The sequence below is a fragment of the Peromyscus californicus genome, unplaced genomic scaffold (assembly GCF_007827085.1).
Source record: "Peromyscus californicus insignis strain IS unplaced genomic scaffold, ASM782708v3 Scaffold_9__1_contigs__length_137607984, whole genome shotgun sequence".
NCBI lineage: Eukaryota > Metazoa > Chordata > Mammalia > Rodentia > Cricetidae > Peromyscus > Peromyscus californicus.
The window spans coordinates 106043065-106059259 of record NW_026294617.1 but is presented as its reverse complement, the minus strand read 5'-3'; positions in this window follow the sequence as shown (position 1 = coordinate 106059259).

The window sequence follows — 16195 nt, the reverse complement described above, 5'->3', positions numbered from 1 at the left end:
AAACAAAAAAATTTGGGGATACAATATATAATAACACATTTATCTGGGCTGAGCTGTTCACAGGGGAGAAAAGCCTTTATAAACTAAATTTGGCTGGAGATGACCCAAGGTAGAATATGCAGACATCGTTTAAAAACCTGAGGTCAATTCCCTCACCATTTGCTGTATACTTTGGTGGAGTCAGTGGCCTGCTGATAACTTGATAACTTCATCTGCCAATATATCCAGAGTGCTGTTATTTCTTTTCCTTAGTTGATCAGTGCTCTCCAAGAGTCTCAGGTTTAAGTCATCACCTTGGACTTTAGGTTTTTCATGTCACAATCATTTCTTTGCACTTCTGAACTATGAGAATTCAATGCAAATGTCCTTGAAAAGAAAATCTGAAGGCGTTTTTCTAAAGAAGCTGGCAGAAGTGACTTCTTGAAACAGGCAGCATTGCATGGCAGAAGTGGCCGAATGAGTTAAGCCCCAGGCCTGGAGTATCCAGAAATGGAAAGAAGAGAAGGCAAGGATGCAAAAAGCCACAGCTACAGTCACTCTTCTGTGAACCCTGCTGTGCATGCATCTCTCTCTCTCTCTCTCTCTCTCTCTCTCTCTCTCTCTCTCTCTCTCTCTGTGTGTGTGTGTGTGTGTGTGTGTGTGTGTGTGTGTGTGTAAGGGAACTGGATCTTATTATATTAAGTACACTTAAAACTTCACAAATCTGGAGTGAGTCTTAATTTCCACAGTGGATATTGTTTGTAGCTTAAATGTTCATGGAAAACTACTGATACACACTGAAAATATATTTGTCATAAGGTGGGGGCATCAAGAGAGAATACTGATGTAGAGTGGAGAAAATATGCTATTCCAGTTGTCTTCTGGCCATCTAACTTATTGGCAATAGTGCTTATGCTTGGGGTATTAGAATTACATGTATAACTACATAGATGGGAAAAATAGCTTCCATATTATTCAAATTCTTTTCTTATTCTATTTCCGCCCTCTCTCCTTCTTTTCCCCTCTTTTCTCTCCCTCTCTCCCTCTCTTCCTTGCTTCTTTCCTTCCTTTCTCCCTTCCTTCCACCATATAGAGACCACACTCTGTTGGATATGGTGTTCACTGACAGAAACATACCAGTGTGAAGGCAAAAACAATATTTCCGTCATGAAGTTTACAGCCTTGTCTCACAAAGTAAGCAGTTAATGACTATGGGGTAAGTTAGTCTGGATAGAGAGAGCATGCACAAAGAATATCTGTAGAGTGTTCTACACAGAGGCAATAATGATGTGAACATCGAGGCAAGAGTGTGATTGGCAAGCTTGAAGATGAGTAGAGGCCAGAAGAGAGATGGAGAGTAGGATAGGTGGTAACATGAAGAGAGCGATGGTGTGCGGCAGATGACACAGGACTCTGGGTTTTTAAGATTTATTGAACTGTGGTGGAAAAACCATCAGATGGCTCTATTTGGCAGATAACATAGTGTAGAATATTATTTTAAGATGTGTTACATTTGTTTGATGATGCAAGGATGTATTGCATTTTTATGTTGTATTTGTTGAGCTCAGTGAAGCTGTGTTACTTTGTCTGTCTGAAACACCAAATGGTCTAATAAAGAGCTGAATGGCCAATAGCTATGTAGGAGAAAGCATAGGTGGGGTTGGCAGGCAGAGAGAATGAATAGAAGGAAAAATCAGGGAGAAGGGAAGCAAGACAAAGAAGAAAGATCAAGAGAACAAGCAGAGGAGGATACCAGGGGCCGGCCAGCCAGCCAGCCACACAGCCAGCTGTGGAGTAAGAGTGAAAGTAAGATATAAAGAAGTAAGAAAAGGAAAAAGCTCAGAGGCAAAAGGTAGATGGGGATAATTTAAAGTTAAGAAAAGCTGGCAAAAACAAACTAAGGCGGGGCATTTATAATTAAGAATAAGCCTCCATGTGTGATTTATTTGGGAGCTGGGGGGTGGGCCCCCCAAAAGAGCAAAAACAACCAACTACACCATAGTTTTACTTCAGCCTTGAATATGGATTAGCCCACAGGGAAATGAGACTGGAGACTAGAGGCCAGGTCAGAGAGTTGCAATCCTGGCAAGAGAGAGTATGTTGAGAGGTGATGTTTGGAGAGGTGATGACTGAATTCTGGTTGTGATGTGAAGACAAAGTTGGGAATTAGCTCATGGCTTAGGCACAAGCTATGCAGAGAGGAAGGGAGTCAAAGATGTTTCCCGGGTTGGGTGGCTGCATTGTTTGTTTGTTTTCCAGGGTAACTAGCAGAAACCTGGTGTCATTGACAGTGGTGCAGAGGAGAGCAACCCTGGTAGGATCTGTTTAACTTTGGTGGCTTTAAGATTGAGATGCTTATTAGACATTTCAACTTGAGACCTGTGGTTCAAAAGTTCAGGGAAATATAGGGCCGGAGAAGTAAATATGGGATAGCTGCTGTTAAAAGCTAAGATTGCACAGGAGACTGAGAGGGGAGAAGTCAAAGAACTGAGCCTGGCTCCAGCAGTTAGAGAATGGAAAGGTTGCAGTAGCATTGCTTTTTTGGCAATGGGAGCTGAGAAAATATTTCTAGTGATACACTGACAGCTTAAGAAGAGAAATGTTCTTCCCTTACTCTTTCTTTCTACCTCCTTACTCTTTTCTTTCTTTAGAGACAAGATCTAACTATGTAGCCTAGGATGATCCTGACTTTGTTATGTAGGTCAGGCTGGCTTCCATCTCATGATACTCTGATGTTTCCTCCAAAGTGCTAGGATTATAGTTGTGTATCACCACTCAGGACTGAGAAGATGGCTTAGAAAGGATTAGTGTTAAAATGCTGCTAAGGCAAAAGTTAGACTGAAATCTGGATGCTGTTAGATTCAATGATAATGGTGGTCATCTTGGGGACCTCCATGAACAAGTTTCTATGGGTGATAAGGCTGAAAGCTTGACTGGAGTGAGTTTAAAAGAGAGATGGTAAAGAGCGCATACACTGAGGATCTCATAGTATAGTTTTTCTGTAGAGCAGCAGCAGAGAGAGGTGGTAGCCACAGCTCCACGAAGGCTCAAAAGAGTCTTTGTTTTTAGTTGAGCAATAGTACAGAAGGTTTGCTTGCTGGTAGGAATGATCCAATAAAATAGGGAAAGAATCATGATGTGACAGAAGGATGGACAGTTGCAGAAACAAAGGGGGAAACCAGATGAAAAGGGCTTTCAAGTCAATGAATCACTTGGGCTTTGATATGAGCACTAGCATCATTTTTGTCTTACATGTATAGAAAGGATGATGACCCTATACACCTGGTGATGGCAAAAGGTCAGGAAGCCAATGTAAAAACTCTTTGTCAATGGAAAGTTCTTATGAGCATGGAAGCATGAACTCATTTGACCAAGTCATTTGCATTGAATGAAATGGCCAGGTCACCCATGTGTGACAGATGTATTGCATATGAAACAGACATTTCTGAGGGAAAGCAGCAGGATTCTCCATTCTCATGCATTTATTTGAACATGTAACTTTTTGGTGTGCCTATATAGAACCCACAAGTGGATGTTGGGCTTCTTCCTAAGTCACTCTCCACTTTATATTTATTTGTTTTGAGACAGAATCTCTTAATGAACCTTCATGATTTGGCTAGGCTGGCTGGTCAAGGAATGCCAGTCATCATCCTATCTCTGTCTCACAAACTCTACAATTCCAGGTGAACACCACCACTCTTGATTTCCTTACAGGGCTGCTGAGGATCTGAACTCTGGTCCTGAAATTTGCACAACCATCATTTCACTAACTGAGCATCTTCCCAGCTCCCTCGAAGCATAGCTTTATGTGTGTAATTAAATCAGCAGCAAATACTGAAGCAAATTTGCTGTTAAGTATGGAATTGTTGTGTAAATAATGATGAAAAGGTTGCCATCTTTAAGGATCTTACATTCTATCAAAGGAAGACAGTGGATAGAAAGATGAAGAAACATTACGACATTTTCTGATGCCACTTCACACAATGAAAAGAATGAAAACACAGAGAGCTCTGACAGAGACTGTGATCCCACCCTCATGAGATAAGAATTTGTTAGGTGTGGGGCCGGTTCCCCAGAAACACAGATTATAACATAGCTGTGTCACTTTCACAGGAGAGAGAGGAGAGGCCCATTTCTAGGCTGGAGAAATGTGGATCTGAGATTTTGTGCACCATATTGTAAAAGATTCAAATACAGATTTATTCATATCTTTTGCTTATTGCTTTCCTTATACCAGTAAAATATGCATATGATAAATTGACCATGCTTAGCATTCATTTCAAAAATTGTTTCATACACTTGAAACAAAGCACTGACAATAAATATACAGAAATGAATGACTCCTAGATTTCAATAGGATCTAGGAAGATTAGACTAACACTATTAAAATATAAATATGAGAGTTATTAGCTTATAGCACTATAAACTATTGGAGGAGAATGTAAAACTATAATTGATCATTGTTGCTGACGCCACAGTTTTTAGTGTCACGTTTCAAAGTCCTCATTTCACGACTGTCAGTTTGTATTTTGTATCTTAAACATTTGTATTTGGGGAAGAAAAGCAATTTGTAAAATGATTTTTAAAGAAATGACACAAAAAGATTTTCCTAAATAGAGAAAAATATTTTAAATTAATATCCTGTACAGTTCTCCTTTGGAAACATGAGAGGATTTGGCGAATATAAATGTGCTGTTTGAGGCTGTGGGCTAAGCAACCTTAAAGCTGTGGGTTCCTTGTTAACTAAATGCTAAGGCATTGGGGAAAAAGTATGATTCCTTTAACCTCCTCTTTCCCCTTGTACTTAAACTAGACGACACTGGATCTCAAAGACCATTTTGTCTTTAAAGCTTTTAAAAAATTCAAGTCACTGCTTTTTTGTGTTCTAATTAGGTACAATAGAGTTTTGAAGTTTATTGTCCAAACTTTCTCACAGTGGTAAAATGAAAGGCAATGTGAACATGAAAAATGTAATGTTTCTGAAAAAGAGGTTGTATAATAACCCAGGCTGTCTCGTCCATGCCAGATTTTCAGATATGAGCTCCAGTTCTCTAAACGCTTTGGCAGATGTTAAGATGCAAGGTTCGTGATGAGGATGGAGAGAAATGAAGTAATCTCTCGAACACAATGGAACCGAGAGTCAAGCACCCAATGGCTTAGTATATTGACTTTTATTTTGAGGCCTTTCACGTTTGCTAATCTTCTGCATAAACTTTGGGGAAGTCAGATATCACAGGGAGGGTCTAAAACCTCTGTCTGAAATTCTTTGTTCTAAACTGTCAGACAATATAAAAAATCAGCTGTGGTATTTTCAGCACTATCGAATTTCAAATGGCCTTTTATTCAGTTCTTTTATGACCAGTTGCTTGACAGCGTATAGATATAGTTACTTCAAGAGACTGTTCCTGTTACTACTGGGGTCGGGGTATTTCTGTGGAATGTGCAGTTATGCAATAGTCCCCACTTACAGATCTGAAGTGACTTCACTGGTTTTCATTCTTACAGATTTTAGAGTTTATTTTAATTTTTATAACTGAAACATTTTCTTTGAAACACTCTTTTTGAAGTATATTTTATAACCAATGTTAGATATAACTGTATGTGTGACATATTTTTGGTTGTTTTCATAAGATTTGGCATTTGTTAGATATCCGATGTGTCACATACAAACTTAAAAATCTGGTTTTAAATTGAGTTGAACACTTGAGAATGAATTTTTGTTGTTATAAATAACCCTAAAAGTTTCGAATATAGTTATTCTAAAATAGATTATGTAATGAACAACATATACCATCTAAGGAAACATTAGTTTCATCAGAGTCCATAACCTTTCCTCTTCTCTCTTGAAGCCTACATCCCTTTGGTTAATTGAAGACACACAGATACAAACACATTTTAGTTATTTATTTACATTTACACATTTATATAGGACATTTTTCTATGTGTATAGGTAAAAGCATATTTTTACAGTATGGCTACATTATATACTCCATATTTGGAGTGTATTAGTAAAAGATAGCCACAAGACAATTTTTCATTGTATTTGGCTCATTATATAGTATCAATTACTGTTGGACAGAGTAGATTAGTGATACAATTGATTAGGAATTGGAGAAAAGTGTAGGATTAAATGCAACCCAAAATTTATGTAAATTATCAAATTTAGAATAAGCAAATATATTAAAGTCAAATGTCTAGACTGGTAACTAGGTAGACAGGGTGACATGGAAGAAGTTTCCAGATAAAAACTGTTGTATGTTTGAAATAAAAACAGTGGGCATGAGGGTCCTATGAAATTCTAAGGGATTATTTTTTTTTCCCTGTAAGAAAAGCAGCACCCTGTGTCCAGAGTGGTACAAAGAAAAACTAGTTCAGGGTTGAGGCCTAGAGCTGATACATTTCAAGAAGGAACGGATGGCTGCACTTGTGAGCGGTGACAGATCTCTGTGAAATATAATCCTGATTAAAAATGCATGTGTGAAACCTCTTCGAAGAAAGGCCTGTGTCCACCAGCATTTTTTTTTTCAAGCTCCCGCATGTGAGTGGGAAGACTAATGTAGCCTGCCTGGTACTGTTCACCCCATCATTTGCTGACTGTTTCACTAGTCTGAAATGATCTCTTTCTATCGCTATGAGTTAGAGCTGCATAGTTTTATTTAAGTCATAGATACAGGTGAAGTGAATTTTTAAAATTCATACACTCAGTCTTCACACACACGCATGTACATGCACAAACACATGCACAAAGCTTATACAGTCTTTTTATAAATATGTCTAGACCACTCCTAAGCACAAATGATAGAAATTTGTGATTTGGACAGACATCAATGCATATGATATTTAGGCCTTTTCCACTGCTAAGTCATGTGAGATTTAAAAAAAAAAAGGCATGTGTCCAACCACTCCACAAAGATTAGCAGCTCCATTGCTGAAAGTCTTTCACTTCACAGTGCCAAACCAGTTATCTATCAGCTATTGTGCAAGCACAGAGAATGTATATAAACCAACTCCATTTATTTGGGTCCAGGTTTGAAAGGAGTAAAGTCTGAAGGCCTCCAAAATAGAAAGGAGATTAATCTGGCCTGTTAAAAAAACAAAACAAAACAAAACAAAAAACAACTAATTGCATCATGGTTGTCATGTATTCTGATTACTACAACTGTCTGGGATTTAATTTCTCAGATCAAGGCCCAGAACACTCAATCATGACCATGACTGCTGTTGGGACCTAATTCTTACCATCTCTCCTTAAAACCTAAGGAAATAAAGAATTGGAAAAGAAATTACTATAGTAATCCAGTAGAGTAAGAATATTATTATTATTTGTGTGTAATTTACACAAATCTTTCTAGATAGTTATATAGTTTTGACATACACACACAAGTGCATGTAAACATATATTTAAGAAATAAATATGTAGGAAATGATTAACTGAACTCCTTCTAAGAGTTCCATGCCTTTATAGTCATTTTAGTTTGCTAGATGCTCTTAAATATTCATAAAGCATAATAACACTTCTTTACTAGATCTCTCTCTCCATGTCTCCCACTCTCCACCCTCCTAGCCATCACTGTTAACATTTAATGGCTATCTTAAAATATCTTTGTTTGGCATCATTTAGAAAAATTTGACAACCTTTAGTTTTCCAAAGAATTCCTTGCTGAGAACATTTTGGTGTTATTTTCTCTAAACAAAAGTGAGACTTTGTGGATGGGCACATGGTGACTATGCGCCGTTCTGGTGGCCTCTGCTCTGTCCTGTTTGTCCCTTTCTTCTTTCCTTCCCAGTCTAGGATACTGCTTATCTCTGTGGATCTGCAGTCCTATTCAGGAAGGAATTACAATTAGCCCAAAGTGCCACCCGTGTGACGTATTAGAACACAGTTATTTTTCCTTAATCATGACAGTATTCAAGGTTTTAATAACTGATTTTATGAGGCACAGTAAGAGGAATGCATTTTTTAAGGCCTTGTAACTATTACAAAAAAATATTATAAATTGTAAGTTGGCTCTTTTTTTTTTTTTTTTTTTTGGCTTATTCAGTAAAAATGCAGAGAACACTGACAACGTACCGTGTTTTGAATTGGGATGCTAAGGATCATAGCTGGAGGGGAGAAGCAACATTGTTTGCCCTAATCTAAGTCTGAGGTTTAAACTTATTTTTGTCTTACATTTTGTGAATTTTCCCTATTTTAAGAAAGATGTCTGCATTTTAAAATAACACCTATTCTTGTCTGTAGTAGGTTCAGTCTTATACAGTGATTTCTTTAAAACGCATGCCTAAGGTGAAATGTTTATTATTTATTGCGTTTTTCCTAACAGCATGATTGTTTCTGAGGATGATAGTCTATGTAGTTTAATCACAAGCTATCGAACATGAAAGAGTAGATGGAATTCTACAACAAAGTACACCGCAGGTACAAGCCAATGAATAACAATTATCGTTGCTGAGATCAACACCAACAGAAGGTTTCTAAAACCTTTAAGACCCTGAATATTTTCCATAATCTCCTGGTGCCTTTTAACAAGAGAAACATTTTTTTTGTTATTATAAAATTGTCAATAACCTTTCTTTGGATTTCTTGGGGTCTTACTTAGGGAGAGTATCTGAGTATTTTCACAATACACACAGCGTTCTTGTGTATTGTTTTCTGGAACATGTGCACACACATAGGAACATACACAGCAAAGTTGGTCAAAGGAAAGCCGTTAACCACTTTCCTATACAACGTGGTCCTCCATGTCCGAGGCTGACCCACACAAGGAAAGTATGTGTGTCTTCATCGTTGACATCATCTTATTAACGGATGCATGGATGCGAGTGACGGAAGTCTAATATAGGCTCATCGCTGTGTATATTTTACTCTGTTTGCAATTAATTCTCTTGCTATATTACGTCTACATTAATATATGTTTTCATATAAATTCTAAGGAGAGCACTGCTTCTAATTTATTTCCCATCTTGCAGTTAATTTAAGCAGGGGTTTAATTCCAGTGATCTCCTTTCTTAGTAACAAATACACACAGTGAGTGTTCTGAGATTTATGCATGAACCAGAATTCAGAAATAGAGTTTTATTACTCCCTTTCATTTAAAATTAATTACCAATTCTTAACTTAAAAAAATCACAATGAGAATTAGTGGTCTCAGATTGCTATTTAGTTCATTCTTGTTGTTTTAAAACTTTAAATTACTGATATTAATACCAATATTTTGAACAATCTTTCTAGAATAAAATGGCTCTCTAATATTTGTAGTCTAAAATTACTTTATGTGTGTAAATTCAAAATTCTTTTTGATGTAGAAAAATTGAAAAGTTATTTTGATAAACTATTTTATCACATTAATTATGACCACTATAATTTTATGTACATCACAATTCAGTAGCTCTTAATTACAGTTTCAAAATAAAAATTTAGCTAATAATCATTGACTAGAGTCACTGACAAGAACTGATGTAGAATGTTTTTGAGTATCAGATATTTTAAATCACAATTTTCTTCTCCTTGGAAAAAGATTATCTATAGGGCTATGAGAGAGGGGAATGAGAGTTTGTGAAAAAAAAAAAACCTGTCAAACAATTAAAAAAGTCTGAAAAAAACAACAAGCAAATATGTTTAGGAAACAAGAAGCCACAGGGTCAAGTCAAGTCTAGATCAATAGAAAAAAATAAACTTGAAAATCCTAGGACAGAAAGTAATGGAGAGATTAGAAGAAGCAAGAAAATAGAAAAACCTCCAGGAGCTGGAAAAGATTTTGTTTTAGTGTTTATAATCTCATATGTGCTTCATTTTGAAGCATAATTTAAAATAAAGTCCGATAATAATAATTCAGTGATAATTTTCATTGGACACTCTTTTGGCTTTGGTACGCGGGCAGAGAACACGTAGTCCTTCCCAGCTTTGGCTTTTATACAATCTGTGAAACTCTATGTTTCTGAGAGTTTGCAATTTCCTTTTAAAGGCCCCATGCAGTGGTATTTTGCTTATTATACCTTACAGTATCTCATATGCCTTCAGAAAGCAGCATGTAAAAGACTGAAGAAACCATTCATGTAAGAATGTAAATGTTGACCCTTGCTTCTGCCGGACCTCACTGTTGTACCTGCCATGCAAAGCAGCTGTGGGCCTTGAAAGGCATTTAGTGGCTGTTGTTAAAACAACAAACTTCCAGTCCCGAGAAATACCTTTCTTAGCATTACCACACAGGTGTAGCGAATGGTAACACGCTCACTGGCCTGGAGCCCTCAGTTAAATCATCAGTTTGTTAACCGCTGTTTGCAAGGTAAACCCTCCCTCTGGAATGAACTTCTTTAAAGCAAAATGAAATAAAATAAAGGTAAGTAAAAGTAAATAGATTTTCCTATTGAAAGTTATTACTTCAGGAATGAAGAAGATAGGTATTGATCGGCACCTTGCTTTGCCATTACCGTCAGGCCCACGTAGGTGGCTAAGACACTTTATTCTAAGCAAACAGCCATTTTCTCTTCTGACATGGGATTCCAGTGAGAATTGAAAAAAGTAAAAGGTTTGTAAAAACATTTTTCTGTCCTTCTTACAGGGACAATTTATGTTGAAGTAATATTTTCTGAGATACTCACACCTGTTATTGATTTATTTCTTCTTTCTTGTGAACAATCTCCCGTTTTATAATGCAGTCACCCTTGTATACTTTTCCTAGGCAGTCATTTAGAAATAATTTTCATTGCAACAATGTCCCGGGGGTTTTCAAATATTGAGAGCATATGAATAAAATAGTAAGCACGTGTATACCTCTGCAAGCTTTCCTTGGAACAAAGTAATAGTTATGATATTTGTTTTTATCACTAATAAAAGCACCTCATGATGAGCTATTGTCATAACAGCGAGAATGGAATTCTAAACACAGGAAGCCCCCAGAGTTCGTGGTCAAATAACCCTCCAGGATGACCTTGGAAACCCATGGACTGGAAAAAAAGAAGAGAATGCATGATGCACATTTTGATAACACAGGTTTATTATTATCAAAGAAAGGTTATCACTGCTTAAGAAATAGAAGCTTTTCCTTTGAGCACCTTTGAGATGTACACTTTGCATTTGGTCACTAGTACATGTATAAGCATCCACTTTCTTGTGTGTCCACCTATGCAGTACACAGTTTTTTCCTCCTTCAAAAAATCAATGCAGCTATGATTTCTCTATAGTTCATTCACTGTTTATGGGTAAGGATTAATGTTTGACCTTCCCTCGCCTTCCTGAGTTCAACCAATTGCTTTAGAATAATTTTTCTGGTTTACTTTTTTTTATCACATTCTCTGACATTTTAGAGAATAATATTTGACAGCTATGAACATCTGCAAAAGTTATTGTTATCATAACTTGAGCTCAATGGAGCTGATGGTCCGCAGCTCATATTGCACTGCATAGAAGGGATACATTAAACATAAAATTTGCTTGATTGTTTTTCAGTGGAAAAAATTGCTTAGTTGTTTTTAGCATAGGCACACTTTTAAAATAACAACTAAAAAAAAGTCTCCTGAAGGTAGCAAACACATTTGTATTTTCCACAAGGAGAAGCCTCAGACTAGTCATTTTTCATTTCGGAATTTTGTGTATTATTGCTAATTTTCTCTTTTATATATGTGTATATTTCTCTTAAATGAGTTAAATAAAAAATCTTAGGATACATTGTCACAAGTCAACTTTCTGCATATGAGATTTGTAAGCAATTTCTGATCAAAGTTTCTCATTTTAGTATCCTGATTTCTTATTCAGTGTGCACCCAGGGAAACCAGCATATCTCACTCTCCTTGAGAAAAAGCAATAAAGAGAGAAAATGCAGTTAGTCATTTATGTGCACATAACAATAGAAATCTCAAAGATTAAGGGGGATCATTTTGGGGAGCCCCACAATTTTGCAACCAAAAGCACTTAAATAATTACCTTTTTAAACAACTTTTATTGACTATGCAGAAGGATAAATGGTAATCTTACTTGTTTTAAATGGCAGAAAGCAACCAAATGCCATTAACAGAGTGTTACATTTCTTATTTCACTAAGATTGTTGAAGCTTACCAGAAAGAGATAAAAAATGTATAAATTCAGGAACACTGGCTAGTAATATCCCAAACCATTGTCAGTGGACTCCTACTTTCTCCTGCCAAAATATGTGGAAGCATGCATGGATTGTACTAGATTAGTGAGAGGGGCTTGTTTCCGTGGCATTAGCCAGGTATCTTAGCAACAAGAGCATACCAGATTCTAGCAGTGCTCTGTGGTGGTGCATGTAATATCCTGGACATAATCTGTCTTTTAATTTTCTTTGGATTGTAGTGATATTACAGATACATGTGTTCAGTTATAGATCTTTATTTAATAAGAAGAATGCCTTAACTGAAGATTTGTACTATGCCAGGAGTGGGCAACTCACAATAATGTTGCTGGCGTTTTAGCCCAGGTACTGCCTTGTCTCACATTGCAGATTGACAGGAAAACTTACTCCCTTCATTAAGATGTGCCTCATAGTTCATATCTTTATGCTGTGGAGATGGGGATGCTGCTGGAATTCATAATACCAAGAACGTTATTTAATGTCAGATAGAATGCAAATTGCTCGTACAATTGAAATGTCATCTAAAACATGCCACCGTATGCAACACCACTTTATTATAAGTCACTGAGAGCAATATCTTAAATTTGGAATTGCACTAATCCTTCATCTGCTTTGTTTACCTTTCATCTATAATAGAGATGTCGAATTTCCTCCAAACTGGATTTGCATGTTTTAACTGTTTGCTCACACAGCTGAAGATGTGTGGGAGGACCATATAGGGGTACTGCCTTTGATTTCCTTGTCTTTTTGTTGTTTGTTTAATGCAAATTAACAGCAAAAGATAGCTTCCAAATATGAGACAAAATGCCATGTCAACTCTTTTGGGGAAATAAGCTAAAGCTTATGGAAGAACATTTGATTATTTAAAGGGCACACTATAATACAAATATGATGTCAGTTTATTGGTAATTGATTTTCTTGGTAATTTAGTTTCATGGGATATTTTTCTCAAATTTAATTGAAACAATAAGGATTTTTATAAGATTCGTTTTGCTCACAGTGAAATTACATATAAGCTTTTAACACTTTTGTCCTGCTTGTTTGGAGAAACCATCTAGAACAATTGCTTTTCAAAACAAAGCTACCCTGACATTAAAAAAAAACAAACAAACAAACTAGTTTGTACACAAGGGTTCTTAAAATTGGCTTTCAAATATTCATCTACGATGACGGCTTATCCCTTTTAGATCAGTTTTTAATACTGAGGCAGGCCCAGGCTACCTTCCTATATATATGCTATAGGATTTCCATACAGCGTTCACTGTGGAGGGCGAGCTGTGCAAAGGAAATAGGGAGGAAGGGAGAGATCTTGAACCTTTACTCTGCTTCTGTCCCCTCCACTCAGTGTCCCCACCTCCATGGACCAACCTCCGAAAAACATCTCAGCTCTCAAGTAACACTAAGTAGTTTCAGATGGGTTGCATGGAGATGTTGTTCTGTTTGGTTTGAATTTACAAAGTATATTTATTGTTAATATCAACCAGTAGAGTTAAGAACTCCACCACAAGAGATTATTTTTTTGGTGAACGTATTGATACTTTTGTTTTGTTTTGTTTTTTTGAGATAGAGTTTCTCTATGTAGCCCTGGCTGTCCTTGATCTCTCTATGTAGACTAAGCTGGCCTCAAACTCACGGATCTCCCTGCCTCTGTCTCCTGAGTTCTGGGATTAAAGATGTGCACCTCCATGCCCAGATGATGCAAAACTTTTACTAGAATACAAGAATCCCCAAATTTCAATTCTTTTTAGTGTGTTATATATCTTTGTATTATTCAATATAATTTCTTAAAAATTTGTATTTGTGAAGACATTCATGAATCTTAAAGAAAAGGCCTAACATGGTCACTTTAGCATAACAATTATTTTAATTCTACAATACTCATTAGGGTTTATAAATCTTGACAGAACTCTCTAGAATAGTTCTTAGAGGAATGGGTGAAAACTTCACATCTTAGAATCACTTAGTATACTTATGGAAATTTGGAATTCTTGTTCTTTTGCCCAGATTCACTGTGGAAGATTCTCTACAGGTCTCAAAGGAAGTCTTTCATCTGGTATATTAGAGTTTAGAAACTACGAACCTGAGGCAGCAAACAGCAGCTAATACATAGCTTACTTTTCATAAGGGAAGTTAGCTTTAGTAATGTTATATATTGTAGAATATAGAAACCCACATTATAGTCACATAGTAACCATTGCATTTGATACACACACACACACACACACACACACACACACACACACACACACACACATGCATGTATATATATATTCTATGGTTTTTCAAAAATAAACTTGAAACACTGAACTCCGGAACATTTATTTTAAAAAGTTAAAATGAATATTTTCTTATGGGGGGCATTACATCTAGGTCTTTTCAGTGAGAATATTGAATGAAAGTTTCATAGTGTCCTTTAAAATATTTATTTATTATTTTTATTTATGTGTACATACACCACATGTATGCAGTTCCCCACAGAGGTCCAAGAGCATTGTTTCTCCTGGAACTGGAGTTACACATGGTTGTGAAATACCTGATGTAGTTTCTGGGAACTAAACCTAGGTCCTCAGCAAGAGTAGTGAGTGCTCTTAACCTTTGAGCTATCTTGTCACTTCCCACAATCTGTTTTAAAATCATATGACAGGGGCTGGCAAGGTGGCTTAAGGGTTAAGAGAACTTCCTGTTCTAGCAGAGAATCCAGGTTCCATTCTTTTTTTTTTTTTGAGACAGGGTTTCTCTGTGTAGCTTTGGAGTCTGTCCTGGAACTCACTCTGTAGCCCAGGCTGGCCTCGAACTCACAGAGATCCACCTGCCTCTACCTCCCGAGTGCTGGGATTAAAGGCCTGGGCCACCACCACCCGGCTCAGATTCCATTCTAAGCACCCACAGCAGGCATCTCACTACTGTGTGTAACTCTGTTTCCTCTATTTCCAGGGGAACCAACATGCTCTTCTGGTCTCTGGGGTTACCAGGTTTGCATGTATTACACATATATATGCAGACAAAACAATCATAAACCTATGATAAAGATAAACACATATTAAAAATCCTATGACAAATGGCATACTTTAACAGATTGGAATTTTAAGTTTTTTAAAATATGAAAACTCAAAATTATTTTATTATATTTATATTATATATGTGATACATACATACACACACAGTAAACTGTTCCTTTCCTGATATAAAGGAAGATATATTAAGTTCAAATGTAGAACTAATGATTTTTATGGGTTTCTCTTCTTGTTAATTTATTAATATTTTCCTTATCTTCTAATACACATTGGTTTTGAAGTTTGAGTTACATCTTTGTTGCTTTTTGAATAACAAAAATGAAGATTTGTGACCAGTCTTGTATATACCAGGATTTTGTGTCCAGGAGTGTCTCTAAGTTTTATATATACTAAATATGTAAATTAATTCAGCCATCCATGAAGTACAATGATCTCATGAGCATAAGGAGACAAGAGTGGCATGTAAGAGAAGGTGAAACACAGAAAGACACAGTCAGAGAGGATTATAGGAATATGAACATGGACTTCCTCGGCTGAGGATATACGACTGATGTGTACTTGAACCAGCAGCAAAAGGAGTTTTAATTGCTGCACACAGTTCCAGAGATAGGAACCCAAGGCTCAGAGGTGCAGGAACAATTATTCTGTGACACCTCTTTGAACACATGATGTCCCACGCTGTAATCAAATTACAAAAGGTTTCTAATGTGCGCCTTATTGGTAAGCATTAGTTGCCCTGATGTATCTAATATATAACTTGAGAATGTATCATGAAATAATCTATGCATTTAAGGGTGTGTGTGTGTGTGTGTGTGTGTGTGTGTGTGTGTGTGTGTGTGTGTGTGTGTGTTATTGAGGACTGAACTTGTGTATGCTTGCATGTACATACTGGGCATGCACCCTACCATTGAGACACATGGAAGAACTTTAAGGTTTTAGTTTGGGCCAAGGTATCACTAAATTGCTAAAGCTGGTCCTAAGCTCTCTATAATCCAAAAAGTCCCTGAACTTGCAATCTTCCTGCCTCAGCCTCCAGAGAACATGAGATGGCAGGTGCAGACTGCCACACACACCCAGACAAAATAATCTTTTAATAATTAAGAAGTTAATACT